The 14,995-nt window shown below is 36.6% G+C and overlaps 1 protein-coding gene and 1 long non-coding RNA gene across 2 annotated transcripts in view; one reads left to right on the top strand and one right to left on the bottom strand.

Moving 5' to 3' along the window:
• COL19A1 (collagen type XIX alpha 1 chain) overlaps positions 1 to 872 on the bottom strand; it is a 301,251-nt gene extending 300,379 nt beyond the window's left edge. The window contains exon 1 of the mRNA XM_081094481.1: positions 720 to 872. The gene's annotated coding sequence lies outside the window, so the exon portion shown is untranslated. The remainder of the gene's footprint in view (positions 1 to 719) is intronic.
• Positions 384 to 4,273, top strand: LOC308521449. The gene is made up of 2 exons (XR_013996178.1): positions 384 to 972; positions 2,566 to 4,273. It is a non-coding gene; the product is annotated as an uncharacterized lncRNA (long non-coding RNA).
• The last annotated feature ends 10,722 nt before the right edge of the window (positions 4,274 to 14,995 follow it).

Genomic DNA, 14,995 nt, shown 5'->3' with positions numbered 1-14,995 from the left:
GGCGGCGGCGTCTGCGGGGACGGGGACGGCGGGCGCGCTCGGTCCGGCCGCGCGGCGCGCGCTGCAGGGTAATTAGGGGCCGGAGGCCCCGGGCGAGCGAGGCCGGGGAGGCCGGGGAGGCCGGGGTCCCGGGGTCCCGCGAAGTAGCACTTGGGAGGAAGACCCGCGGGTCGGAATAAGTGACCCGGGTCGGAGACCCAGGCACCGGAACATGTCTTCTCGCCTCCCCGGGGTAACATCTCTAGACAGAGACCCAAAATGAACACCTAGCGGCGTGCAATGATACGGTTTGTTTGGTGCAGTTAACTCCGTGAATGATTTTTATTCTGTATTTGATGCCTGTTCTCGCCCGCATCAGCAGTGCTCATAGTTCCGCTTTGCCATCGCAGAGCCAGAAACACCACCTAGAACTAAAGTAGAACGCGTATCGCCTGCATTCGGTGCCCGTAGGACACGAGCTGCAGTATGTGGAGCTCAGGAAAGCGGCCACGTCGCGCCAAGCGTTTTTGGTCCCATCAGGAAGCTACCTCTGCGAATGCGTAATTGCAGGTGTGCGTTCTTCATCCACCCAAACAGATTCCCATGTGTAGCACCGTTTTTACGTTTTCGTGAAAAGCAGATGCACGCAAATGATCAGAAACATGAACGGGGGTGACAGAGAGGCGGCGCGGGGGCGAGAGATGAAGTGCAAGGGCCGGCGGCGGAGCTGCGCAGCTTACCTTGAACGCGTGTGCGAGCCCCTCAGGCGCAGTGGAGTCCGAGCCGGGCTGCCGCACCGCCGCGGAGTGGCCCGAGTGAGCTCCCTGCGAGTGGGGAAGGGGGACGCATCCCTGCCCTTATTAGTCTCTCCCGGTGTGACCCTCCCACTCGGCGAGGACGGAGGACTCGGCAAGACAGGACTCCGCCAACTCGTGCCCAGGTCTCCCTCAATTATAACAAGGTCGCCTTAGAGCTGGAAATCATGCATTTCAGGTTCATGTTTTATTTGCAGTTTCAACAGATAGAATGATGGTCGGATGCCAGGTGCTCAATTCCTCACTTCTGATTATGAAATGTCTTCAAAGTATTCTATTTGGTAGACATTCACAGGTAGATAATTGGCTTTTTAACAGTTGAGCTAAAAAAGGATAGCATTGATGTTTCATTTTTCACTTTTTTTTTTTTGGGGGGGGTGGGGAGTTCAGTTTACATAAAGTTAATCAAAAGAGCCTGCCTTCCAATCATGCTCTTCTCCACAGGTTTGTGTGACTTGGTTTGTCTCAGGGCGCAAAACTATTTTGTGATTTTAAATATCGTATCTTTCCTGGATTTTGAACCCGTTGGGATCGCTTTGAATATGTGAAGGTGACATTTGTCTACAGATTTGTGTGTGTAGCGTATATATAGATATACACACATACATTTGTAGATATAGATATACACATTTAGTAAATATATGTGTATATTTGTAGATATATGCATACATGTATGTATGTACATAGAGTATGTGTGCGTATATGTACATAATTGTGTGTATATATACACATACAATATATATTTGAAAAAAATAGAACCAATATCGAATTTCAAAAAGTGATCTAGTCGTTAGAAAAGAGATATACTGATTTAGTGTTTTTTAGTTCAGTATTATCCCAGTTGGGGAAAGTAGGATAAATTTTATTGATCCATAATGGTGAAAATCATTAAGCTTAAAAGTTACCTTAAAGCATAGAAATACGCTTCACCAGAAAATAACTGAAATCAATCTCACAAAAAATTAAAATGTTAAAAATTTTAGGAGGTAGCTAGCTTCCACTTCATTGAAGTGAAACTGTCTAAGAGTCAACTAGTGGTTTTTAATCCTGTCTTTCATCATAATCAAAATGCCTGCAGTTTTAGAGCTTTACATCCACAGTGATGCAAACCATGTTTATATGTCAGGAATTAAAACCCACGGATGTATTTCCTTCTTGTGTGATTTTCATCACTCATTTTTGGTTGACTATGGAAAGAGGCCAAGGAGGGAGGCTATCACATGAGTCACGCTGCTCAAATGGCCATTTGAAAACATGATCCGCAAACTTTCATCAGACTTTTGGTGATCATTTGCTAAGTTTTTAAAAAGGATTACTGCTGTTTGGATTTTTATTTTCTCTAAGCAATTGAACTTTACCTTTTAATTGTTAGTAAATTGAAATAAGAGTACCCAGGGTTTATTTCTATAATAGACTAGAAAATGCATCGTAATTGCATTTAATTGATACTATTTAAGGCAAACTATCTAACAGGAAGTCCAAAATTGTGTCTCTAATTTGTGTTTTAGTATAGGTAAACCACCTTTAAATGTAAAGCATTATTTTGAAAACATCTTAATAATTTCATAATTATTTTTAAAATAGCCAAACACTTATATTTTTGTTTGTATCTTAAGTTTGTTCCTTTTCCTACTCAAAATGTTTAAAGTTTTTGGAAGAAAGTGAGAATTGAATAAATAGGGTTTGAAATAATTATTATCTGTTGTTCGCTTTGTTCCTAGATATACCAACATCCCCCAAATCAGTAAATATTCCTGTGTTTTTCTTTTAGGAAAGGATTCCAATCTGGATCGGTTTCATGATCACAAACTATTGTATCCTTGGATATGGTCCTTTATCCAATTTTTTAAAATTGAATTTTCAAGTGACTTCATGTCTAATCAAGATCCTCTTATGTATCTAACCTAAATAAAATTGTAAATGACCAGTCTTTCCACTTGCTTCTGAAGCTATCGCTGGTGAACAATCATCTGAAAACAACAGGAAAATCTGAAAGGACTTTGAATTCCGGTGAACAGCTTGAGGGGCTTGTAACACGTGTGTGTACGTAAAAAAAAAAAATTAATTTCAAAAACAAACTGCTTTCTACATGTATAACCCATGAAAGACACGTTCAACTATTTTTATGCCAGTAAAATAAATTAGAGATAAATTCCATTTAATGCATTAAAAAAAACTGTTCCATATTTGTCGTGCCCACTTACATAATTTAAATGACTTAAAGTTAACTTGTACTGGATTTTGATAATTGCCTGATAAGAAATGTAAAGAATGTGTTTTTTCTAAGCCTCACTTCTCAATCTCTTGTTTGATAGCTATTTTTCCCTTTTCTTCTTCTTCTTTTTTTTTTTTGTGTGTGTACTTTTGTATTCCCCAGCCATGTAGTTTTTTTCCCCTTTTGTAATTTATTTCACTTTTCTCCTCCTTCATAGTTTCCATCTTCCAAGAAGAATGTCGGCATTGCCCCCAGCTAATTTGTTAGTTACCAAACCATAAAAGTGTTCATTCTTTATTGAATTTATGGGGCATAGCCATACATGACTTCCATATATAGCCCATGGAAATACTTCACTGCTTCAATAGCAGATGAACAGACGTTACTGTTCACTGTAATTACCAAATCTGACTTGTCATCACTAGCATGCACTTCGCGGTCTATTCTTTCTAGGCCAGTACTATATATGATAGTCTTAAGAGCAAAAAGAAAGTTATCATCTAAGTGGTAACTTTTTAGGCATCATCAAAAGTAAGGTAAGGCATTTTTAAAATTTAAATGCTATTTCTACTATTGTTTCTGAAAATAGTCCCCTTCATAGAGAAAATAATATTTCACTGGTTGTTATGTTTGCTTCCAGATTCCTGGAAGACATTCTAATCTAGCTCATGACATTGACTCAGCTTAGACGGGAGAGGAAGAGATGATCATAGATATGACTTTCACTCAATTTATTAGACCCTCATCTAGAGATCGGGGGTGACTCTGAAAGGAGATATGGTAAAAGGCAAACGCCTGATTGGGGAAAATGTTTATTAATACACATCCAGTTCTCAGAAATCATTTTTAAAAGGGAGGAAGAGAAATACCCCAGTAGAAAAATAAGCAAAAATTTGAAGAGGCAATTCACAAAGGAATACAAAAAACACATGAAAAAATATTCAATTTAATTAGTATCAAAGAAAAGCACATGTATAAAGGAATGATTTTTCTCCTATCCATTTTTCCAGATTAATATTAGTGATTGGCATAAATGAGGAACAGTCTCAATAACTCTAAAAGGAGTTTCAGTCTTTCTAATGAGCCATGTGTGTGAAAAGCTTTTAAAAATGCATGTAAAATCTGCTTCATAAACTCTTAAAACAGTAACTTATTTCTGAGTTAGGGTTGTGAGAGATTTTTATTTCTTCCTTTTGCTTATCTGTGCTATATGAAATTTCTACAATAAACATGTATTACTGTTGTAATAAAAATCTAACAAACATGAATAAGTGTGGAGTTTTATATATATATATCTCCAACAAATTCTTCTTAACAGTGGTGTTAAGAAGAGCCAAGAAATTCACCTTTCAGGTACTCTTTTCAATCATTCCCAGTAAGAATCTTCTAGGTAAAAATTAGTATGTAACAAAACATTTAAACTTAGTCTAGTGATTTCACTAGGAAGCAGATATTAATTAAACTGTTCACTCATTCTCCACATATTTTTTAAATCCTCGTAAACAGAGCCCTGTGAAGTATAGAAAGATGGGTTGAACATGGGCCCCACCTCCTGGACTTAACAGTTGATAAGTAAGAGAAGACATGTGTGCATATAGAATGGTAATATGAAATGAAATTACAATATGCAATAGACAAAGTAGATACAAAATATTGAAAGTTCAAAGGAGAGGGAAATTGTTCATATGTGAAAGTGTCAGGGTCAAAAAATTACAGTGAATGAAATACAGTCATTTTTTTTGTCAGTCACATACATATACTTACAAATCATCATAGAATCATAGCACTGGAAGGCCCATGGTAACTAAATATTTGTGAAGTGATGAACTTACTTTTTCTATTATAAATATTTATTGAAAGAATTAACAGAGAACAAGCCCACTTCCTCCTTATTCAGATGAGGAACATGAAATTTCTGATTTCCTACTGAATTAAATCCTTTCCCTGTAATTCAAGGCCCTAAATAGTGTAACCTCAATTTACTCTCTTCAGTTGTGCACATAATTACTTGTAACCACATAATAAACATGTCCCATGCTTTCTTCATGTTCTCATTCACATTGCTGTCTTCTTTTGAACCCCAAAGTGGCTATTAAAATCCTGCCAGTCGTTCAGGCTTATTTTAGGTGTTATCTATAACAGGATTCCTTTCCTGGCCTCCTCCCACCAAACAACCCCTCCCCTGCCTCTTAGGAGCAGAGCACAATTCACACTTTTTTAAAAACAATTTACTTCACCTTGTTTCACACACACACCTCTGTATTTGTCTCTCCGATTTGATTGTAAACTCCTTGAGGACTAGAATTGTGTCTTCTCTCTTTTAATAATACCCAAAGCACCCAATACAATAAATTAACTAATCTTTAAATATTTTGTTGATATGAGGTCTGTGAAGATTATGTAACTGAAGACATATAATTTTCTAATGACAAAGTATAGACTAAATCTCAGAGTTTGTATGGAAAAATAGTATGTTCATTTGGGGATTATACCTAAGGGAATTATAATACTGCTAAAAAAATCACAGGATAACTTGTTCTCCCCTGTAAAAAACTCCCAGAACAGACATTCTGGGGACAGCAACGTGTCAAGACAGGACTGTAATTAGTTGGAAATGTCCTCATCATAGGTACTCTTCACTCCTTTTCCAAACTTAAGGTAAATTTTCATTATTGAAAATTAGAACACAACTTTGTTTAATCTATTATTAGAATGACCTAGTAAAACTTTGTTCTAATTCCTAAATGTTTTTAAGTAACCAATCCAATATAAAAAATTATAAATGTAATTCACCATTGGTACATTATAAATGGTTAGCTAGTACATTATGTCTACAAAATTGTAATTTGTTTTTCACTCTAACCTCTTTCGGGAACATTTATTTTCAACTTAGAACTTATTTAGCTTATGCTATGAGATTCTCATGGAATCATTTACAAATCACCATGTGCTAGGTACAGTGTTTTGCATATTTCATCTATTTAAAAGCCTCCAACAATTCTATTGTCCTATTTTTACAGTTTAGGACTAAGGCTCTGAACCAAACCCTCACAGAGCCAGGATTTTTCTCCAAAGCCCATCTCATTGCATAGTCCAGGCTCTTACCCACTATGCTCTGGGACCTTGTCTACAATCACTTTTTCAACAAATATTTTTAAGTGCATGTTTTCAACCCTACATCACCATCTGAATAGATGCTCAAGGCAAAGCAGACACTTCAAAGACACCTGGTCACAAACATAATAATTACCCTTACAAGATAAAAATAGGTGAAAGAGAAAAATATGAACTAAAGCTGTCTCTGTTTCAGACAGGTATCAATTTTAATTCAGAGAAAATCATGAACTAAATTAAACAAAAAAGTATTTTATTGCCCTGCCAGCATGGCTCAGTAATTGAGCATCGACTTATGAACCAGGAGGTTAAAGTTCAATTCTGGGTGAGAGCACATGCCTGGTTGCTGGCTTGATCCTCAGTAGCGGGCATGCAGGAGGCAGCTGATCAGTGATTCTCTCTCATCATTGATGTTTCTATATCTCTCCCCCTCTTTCTTCCTTTCTGAAATTATATATATATATATATATATATATATATATATATATATATATATATATATATTCAAGTATTTTATTTATTCAGGTGCTGTGCTGTAACATGCTTTAATCTGTGCTGACCTAAAAGAAAAAAAATTCTAAGATAGCAAATGAAGTAAAGTGCTTTGACTATTCAACTAAGGCAAGGTAAGATAAATTTGGCCAGACTCTGTTCTCTATCAGAGGTGACAGATTTACCTATTTTCTGATAGTCAAGGACATTCTTGCTGTCAAATTATTTTACCATAAACCCATTTTTACCTATCTTAAATGTAAACTTCTATGTTTATAAAAGCCCTTTTAAGTCATTATGAGAAGTCATAAAACATAGCTAGTGAAGGAAATAATGATAGCTCATAAATCTATACTTATTTTTAAGCACTTCAGGAGTTAACCAAAAACTACAGAATATTTTTTTCCTTTTCCTATGTAGAGCAGTTCTTTATTTTTAATAAGAACCTCACAGCTTTTAGTGTTTGGACAGGCACGTTAAAATCCACTACCTTTTATCTAAAGACCTGCTTGCACTGGCTGCCAGACTGATACTCTCATGCTAATCCTGTCCCCAGCCATGGACACTGCTCAGCTGGTTCTGCTGTGGTGCCATCACTCAGATTTGGCCCCAGCCCTGGGACGCTGGCTACGTCAGGAGCTGGGTGCCATCTGAAGTAGAGCAAAGATCTGTTTTCTCCATCAAGGTCAGTCTAATGTTGGTGGTATCTTTTTAAAATGACAATCTCATAGTAAGTGACATAGATGGTTTTCTTAAGCGGTCTTCAGTTTATTTTCTTTCTTTTTTTGTTTGTTAATCCTCATCAAAGGATATTTTTTCCATTGATTCTTAGAGAGAGTGGAAGGAAGGGAAGGGGAAAGACACACACACACACACACACACACACACACACACATCAATTGGTTGGTTGCCTCCTGCATGTGCCCTGTCCAATGCCTAGGATGAACCTTCAACCCAGGTACATGCTCTTGACCAGGAATCAGGACCTTTCAGAGTGTAGGCTGACACTCTAACCACTGACCCCAATACCCGGGGTTGTGTTCAGTTTCTTTACTGCATTTATCACTAGCTATTGCTGCATAATATCCTTTCCCAAAACTCAGTAGTGAAAAACAATAACCATTTATTATTGCTTATGAGTCTGCTGATTGATGTTCATCAGAGATAGGCTGGGTCGGCTGCGTTTTCTCATGTGTTCACATCAGAAGGATAGGCTGGTAATATGGTGGCTCAGTTGGAACAATTCATCTCTCCTCCACATGATCACTCATCCTCCTGCAGGCTAGCCTGAACCCAGATATCACAGGGGTTGCAGACAGAGTGCAAGCGTGCAAAGGCCTCTTGAGTTTAGGCTCAGAACAGGTGCATAGTCTCCCCGACCACCATAGTCTCATTCTACGGACCAAAGCAAGTCACAGGCCAGCTCAGAGTCAAAGTTCAGTCCCATGATGGGACAAGCTTCAAAGGCCTTGCAAAGAGCCCAGACATAAGAGGATGACACCAGTAATTTTTCATGATTAGGAAGATGCCCAAGGAGTGTTTTCATTCAGCCCCCACCAATGGTATGTCCCGTATCCTCTTCTGGACACCAGTTGCCTCTAGAACTACCACTAAGCAACTGCCAGTGCAGCTCTACGAGTTCTGTCCCTCAGCTAATTCCAGCCACTCTCCCTTGGGATCATGAAAACTAAAGAGGTCCTTCACTTCACTTTCTCCCAGGGGTGCTGGGTCCTCTCCTTCTTAGAAGTCCTGCGCTGTACTTAGCACATGTCCTGCCAGTGCAGGGGAATCCAGCAAGCTTCCTGCCCTCGGAAATCTCAAGGGAAAAAGTGAGTCTTGTCCTCAGTCGTCAGAAAGTCTCACCACACCTCAGGGAAGATAGATCTAGCACCCCAATAGGGTGAAAATGAACCTGAACTGATTTGGATAAACTGAGGAAAGGAGAAAAGCAGACTGTGGGGAAAGACCAAGAGGATTCCAGAGAGAGGGAACTTAAGTAAGGGACCTCTTTGCTTTTCATGAATCATCATTATAATTATGAACACAAAGACACTTACAGGTACACAGAAAGGAAAGGAAAAACTAAACACAATATTTTAGAGTGTGTTATGGACTTGGTGAAATAAATCAAACCTAAAAATTCTATGTTGATCTAATGTTTAGGTTTCTTTTAGACTTAAGCTCCTTACATAAGACAGCAAAATACTATTTTTAATAATCCAGTGATATAAATCTTGAGTCTGTTTTTTTAAAGTTTTGTAAAGACCATATACATTCACATAATTCCCTGATAAAACAGGGAAGTTAATCAAGTGAGTGGCTGAGGCCTGTGCCACTAGTCGATGCATCATCTTCAGTCATGCTGGGTTTCTGGCTCTGTGTAAAAGACAGGGACCCTGACGATGTTACATTGCAACTAGTGAAAAAAATATAGCAGGACTCGATTTCCCAACATCCCTTCCTTTATTTATTAATCCTTCAATATTTTGGAGGCTGTGGATTTATTTTGGAAAAAGAGAAGATAAAAACCCTGTTATAATAACAACACTAGTATTTGTGTAATTTTTAAAAATATTGGGGTCCTACTACTATTTATACGAACAAGGCTAAATTTAAAGTGAAACTTATTCATATTTTAAAATCATATACATACACACAGGACTATTATTTTGAAATTATTTATTTACAAACAGCAAGATGTATTTTTTAAATGGTCAAAAGTAAATCAGTGCGTAGGCCTTTCTTGTGTCTTTCATCTTAATGAGTCTTTCCGAGAGTATGGCCTGAAAAGAGAAGGGTCTGGGATGGCTTCTGCCTCTGAGGCAAAGAATCTTTTTACTTGACTGTATACAGAGGGGTGTAAATAAATAAGCAGGGTGATCCGATAATTTCTATACAAACAGGCACACTTTCAAGAGTGAAAGGAGGCGCTATGAATATTTTAACAGCACACTGGTACATGCCCAGTGTGATGGTCCCAGGTTTAAAGCATACAATAAACCAACAAAATGTCAACAGAGAGAAGGGCCTAGTGCCTTAACTTTGTATTTAGAATTATTTTCAGGAATCAGGTCGGACCCTAAGTATTTATCGATCAGTGGAAGTCCTTGATCATCGCCACAGAATTGTAAGCTTTTGTTCGAGTATTGTTCATTCGCCACCTTCTTTCCAAGGCCTAAGACTCCCCAGTGCTTGTGCTACTGTGCTGTGTATCTCTTAGTTCTAAAACAACTCTCTAGAGAAGTGGTTCTCAACCTTCCTAAGGCCGCGACCCTTTAATACAGTTCCTCATGTTGTGGTGACCCGCAACCATAACATTATTTTCGTTGCTACTTCATAACTGCAATTTTGCTACTGTTATGAATCATAATGTAAATATCTGATATGCAGGATGTATTTTCATTGTTACAAATGGAATATAATTAAAACATACTGATTAATCACAAAAACAATATGTAATTATATATGTGTTTTCCGATGGTCTTAGGCGACCCCTGTGAAAGGGTCGTTCGACCCCCAAAGGGGTCGCGACCCACAGGTTGAGAACCGCTGCTCTAGAGGCTTGCAAGAGTTCATGTGCTTAGTTTTTTTTAGTGCCTTTTACCAGAGTGTGACTTGTCCTCTAAGGCTGAGTTGCCTGTTCTAGCATCTATTTGTTGCATATTTAAGGTAATATTATAGTTCCTAATATTATTGCCCAATTTATTTTATTTAGTTTATTTTTATAGTTGAAAGTATTTCAAATGTCCTCCGTGCCCCCCTCCCCCAGGCTTTCACCACACTATGGTTTGTGTCCATGGGTTATGCATATATGCATGTAAGTTCTTGGTTAATCTATTGTCCAATTTCTTTATGGTTTATGTTGCCACCCATATAAATGAGTTAATTAATATTATAGGTATCTTTTTATAAAGAAGTAAAAACCTCAATCCTAAATTATGTCACCACATGCTGTGTAAAAATAATGAACTTTAAAAATGAATATGTGTGTGTGTGTTCTTCAGAGAACGCTGAATGGATTGTTGGGCTTAAGGAATCTTCATAAAGATACACTGTGTCCTATAAAAAAAATTGGATGGCATGATCAAGAGAGGTCAAGTGCTATGTCAACTAAGAACGCATGCCCAAATTGACTTCTTACAAAAGAAAAAGCATTTGTGAGTTGCAGCTGACTTTGGTTAATACCTTGGTAATTTACAAGGTTGAAGCATTTGGCTTTGTGTTTTATTTGAAGATGCAAGAGAAAATAAAATCTTTCTTCATCAAATAATCAAGAGGTTCTGATGACATAGAGGAGGATAAATACACACATTCGAGAAATATTTATCGAGTCCCTCCCACTGTTTTTATTTCTTGGGAAGCAACCATTAACAGTGACGATGAGATTCCAAGTCTCTTACATAAATTGTGATGGAGAGAGTTACAATATTTCCAACAATATTTGTGATTTAACCAGTTGCAGACATGTTTAAGGATTCTTCTAGGAGAAAGGAATGCATTGCAATTTTAACATGTCATTGCTATGTTCTAACTAGCAGATCGAATTTAATTTCTGTGAATAATTATCTCTCAATTGCTTAGAAGAGTTAAAAAAAAAAAAAAAAAAACTCCTGAAAATGTTTCCTATGATGCATTCAACATTGATTTATCCAACAAATATTTATCGAGTGCCACCATGTGCCAGGCACTCTGTAGTCATCGAGACACAAAAGCAAACAAAATAAAATTTTCCCCTCGTAGAGCTTATAGCCCAAGGAAAGAGATGGAGAGTAACTGCAGAAATAAGCAATTAATTACATGGTATGGCGGATGACAGCACATGCAATAGGAGAAAATAAAGCAAAAAAGGAGATGGTGCCAGGGTGAATGCTGAGGGTAAGGCAGGGCATGGGGTCAGTCTTTTATAGAGAGTGATCAGAGGCCTCACTGGAAAGGTAACATTTAACAGAAACCTAAAAACTGTGAGGGAGTGGAATATAGAGACACATGGGGGGGGGGAGCATATTTGAGGCAGAAGGAAAAGTTAGTGCAGAAGTCCTGAGTTAAGAATGTATTCATTGTATCCATGTGTTCAATAAACACAAACCCCGTGATGCTAAAGCGGCGCCGACAAGGAGAGAGAAGTATGAGATGGGGTCTGAGAGGCTGGGTTGCCTCTAATTGCTGCATGGTCATCTATGTTGAAGATATGCTAGCCATAGAAAGAGCTGTTCATTTGAAGACTATTGGGCATTTTAGAAGAAGCTGCTCTGCTCTGTTTTAGTCTATTTATCCTTTTAAATTCTTCCTAGGCTCCTTATTTCTCATCCTTGGGATAACAATGTGTCATTTTCAGGCTATGTGTATAAAATAAGATTTCTAAAATAGCTTCACTTTCTAAGAAATTTTTTTTATGTTTTGGCAAACAATATAACATCCCTTCACTGAAGTGTCATTCAAAGGAGATTTTTTGTGGAGAATAAATCAAGAACACTTATTCCAATTCTGGAAGTCATTGTATGTTTAGTTACTAGACAAGTGAACTTGATTTTCCGGCCAATCTGCTATGTAATGGAAAAACATATTCTCTCTCTCTCTCTCTGTATACTAGTACATGTGTAACTATGTATATGTTATGTGTATGCCAATGTTTCTCAAAAATCTATTTCTAGCATGTTGATGAAACTAAAACTATTTCTAGCAAGTGAAGAAATAACCCTGTCTCAAATTGTACAAATTTTTAAAACGTTCTCTACTCATTGGCAGATGGGTTATGGATTGGTGAGGAAGATATTAGATATTTTCTTACAGAGTTAAGAAAAAACACCAAAGAAGAGAAAACATAAAATTTCCAGAAGCAAAAAAATATTTATCTCTTTTATATATATTAATCTATACCTGAATCTACCGCCATTTTCAGGTAGAAAACCTAACATCACTCTAAATGCTTACCTCACAAAGAAACTATTATTTGATATGTTGCAAATGGAACATTCAGAACAGTACCTAATATATAGCAAATGCTCAATAGAACACAATTATCATTTCTTAACTCCTCCCTATTCTTTAAGTTCCTATGTTCAGCCAATTACAATTTCATATTAATCCCTTCAGCAGGAAGACTATAAGTTCTATTTATCTAATGTCTAATACAGTTAATTAAATCACTCATTTATTTATTCAACCAGCACTTATTGAGCACATGCCCTACCCCAAGCACTGTGCTGGGAGACAAGGAGAACAGTGAAAGAGAGAGAATTGCCAATGAGCTTTCAGTTTAAAGAGCACTGCCTTGAATACTAATTTTAGATAAAATATCCCCTCCGTACCTACCCTGGTGCCAAACATTGAGGATATTCCAAAATAGCCAGAGACTTAGCCTTGTAGAATTAGAAAAGAACCTAGATATAATCCTATATAAACCTCTTACTTTTATATAAAAGTTTGTGGCTCTGCTTAGCTCAATATTGAAAGGTGATCCTTCAAGTAACATAAACAAAGTAGTTTTATTTATCACAATAACAGATCTCTTTATTTGGTAGATAAGACACAGTGATATAGAACTTTATATTGTCCAATGCTAGGAAAGTCATTAAAGTCAGAGGTGGGATTAGAATATACTACAGTTAATCAACATGTCCAAAAATTAGATGAAAAATGGAGAATATTTAACATAAACTTAATTCTATAAAAATAATCAAGTGGAAATTCTAAAAGTAAAAAAAAAAACAAAACCTACCACAATAATTGAAGTTAGCTTAATAAATTGGTTTAACAGTAAATTAGTGAAAATAGAGAAGGAGGTGGGTAAACTGGGAGAACAGTTCATAGAAATAATCATACAGATGTATGATGAAGACCACCCTTTCACTCTCTCTAAAAATCAATGGGAAAAATGTCCTCAGGTGAGGATTAATAACAAATATATATATATATATATATATATATAATGAGATATTTCATCACCAACATATCCTACCATAAAATACTGAAGGAAGTTTTACAAACAAAAGGAAAAATATCCTAGATGTCAGCCCAAAAAATCAGGAAAGAAGGAAACCAAAGGAAAAGATAAAAATAAATAGATTTTGACTGACAAGATCAAATGTAATGTATTTTTTAGTTAAAAAATATATGTATATGAAAAGAAGGAGGTAGATCAATAAGTGTATAAAGTTCATTGAATTTTTTTGAGATACAGAAAAGTGACTAAATTTTATGAAACCCTATTAATTATTCATGTTGCAATCTTTATGGTATACAATGAAAGAAATAGCAAAAGAATGTGTAATAAACAGAATAACAAGAGGAAATAGATTTTATAAATACTTTATTAATATAAAGAAGATAATAAATGATGGAATTAGAAAGAAAAAACAGAACTCTCATTTTTCATAGATAACATAAAGGAATAGTAGAAAATTCAAAAGAATTTTTATATACTACTAGAATTAATAAGTGTATGCAGTAATGTTACAATCAGTACTAGTATATAAGCATTATTTGTATTTTTAAACTGGCAATATATAATTATATAATGAAATTTTCTTTTTTTAAAAAACCATTCACAACAGCAATAAAAACAAAATACAAAGGAATAATTTTAATAAGGTTTGCAACTTCTATACAGAAAATTATAAAAAATTATAGAGTCCTAAGATTTTCAATTCTGTTCCCACAGTTAATGGCATGGCAACAGAGAATCCAGGGTTTTTCGCATTTAGAATAGAGCCTTCTTTCTTTATACATGTTAAAGTTTCTTTATACTGGAGATAAACCCAGATTTATATGATTTATGTCCAAAGTGTTAAGCATAACCAATGGATGCAAGACACTGGGGGAGGGGGTGGGGAGAGGGCATGCACCAGGGGGCTGGGGAGGAGGGGGTAGGGGAGGATGGGGAAAGGTCAATGGGGATAAAAGGGAGACATATGTACTACTATTTTTAATACTTTCTTTATACATTTCAGCCACTAGAAAGTTACAACTAAATTATAGGTAGTTGGAAAACAGAAAAAATTATATATCTTAAATACCTAAGTAAACGGTGGATATACCATGTATAAATTAATAAAATTACTATTGTATATACACCAGTTTCCCATAAACTAATTCATTTCGATGTTATCCCAATCAAAATACCAAAAGTTATATTTTTTTCAGGGTGCATCAATCAATAAGCAGATTCCAAAGTGAGTATAGAAATACAAAGAACTAAAGCAATCATGAAGAAGATGATGGAAGTTGGACTTACACTTTCAAATATTAATTTACTAGAGGCCCAGTGCACGACATCCAAGCACTGGATGGGGGTGGTTTCTCTCAGCCTGGCCTACATCATCTCACAGTCCGAGACCCCTCAGGGGATGTCTGCCTGCCGCGTAGGTGGGAGAGGCTCCTG

Source organism: Myotis nattereri (genome assembly GCF_964212035.1).
Source record: "Myotis nattereri genome assembly, chromosome: 6".
Classification (NCBI taxonomy): Eukaryota; Metazoa; Chordata; class Mammalia; order Chiroptera; family Vespertilionidae; genus Myotis; species Myotis nattereri.
The sequence above is the reverse complement of the archived record's forward strand: the minus strand, read 5'-3'. Positions and strand labels throughout refer to the sequence as shown.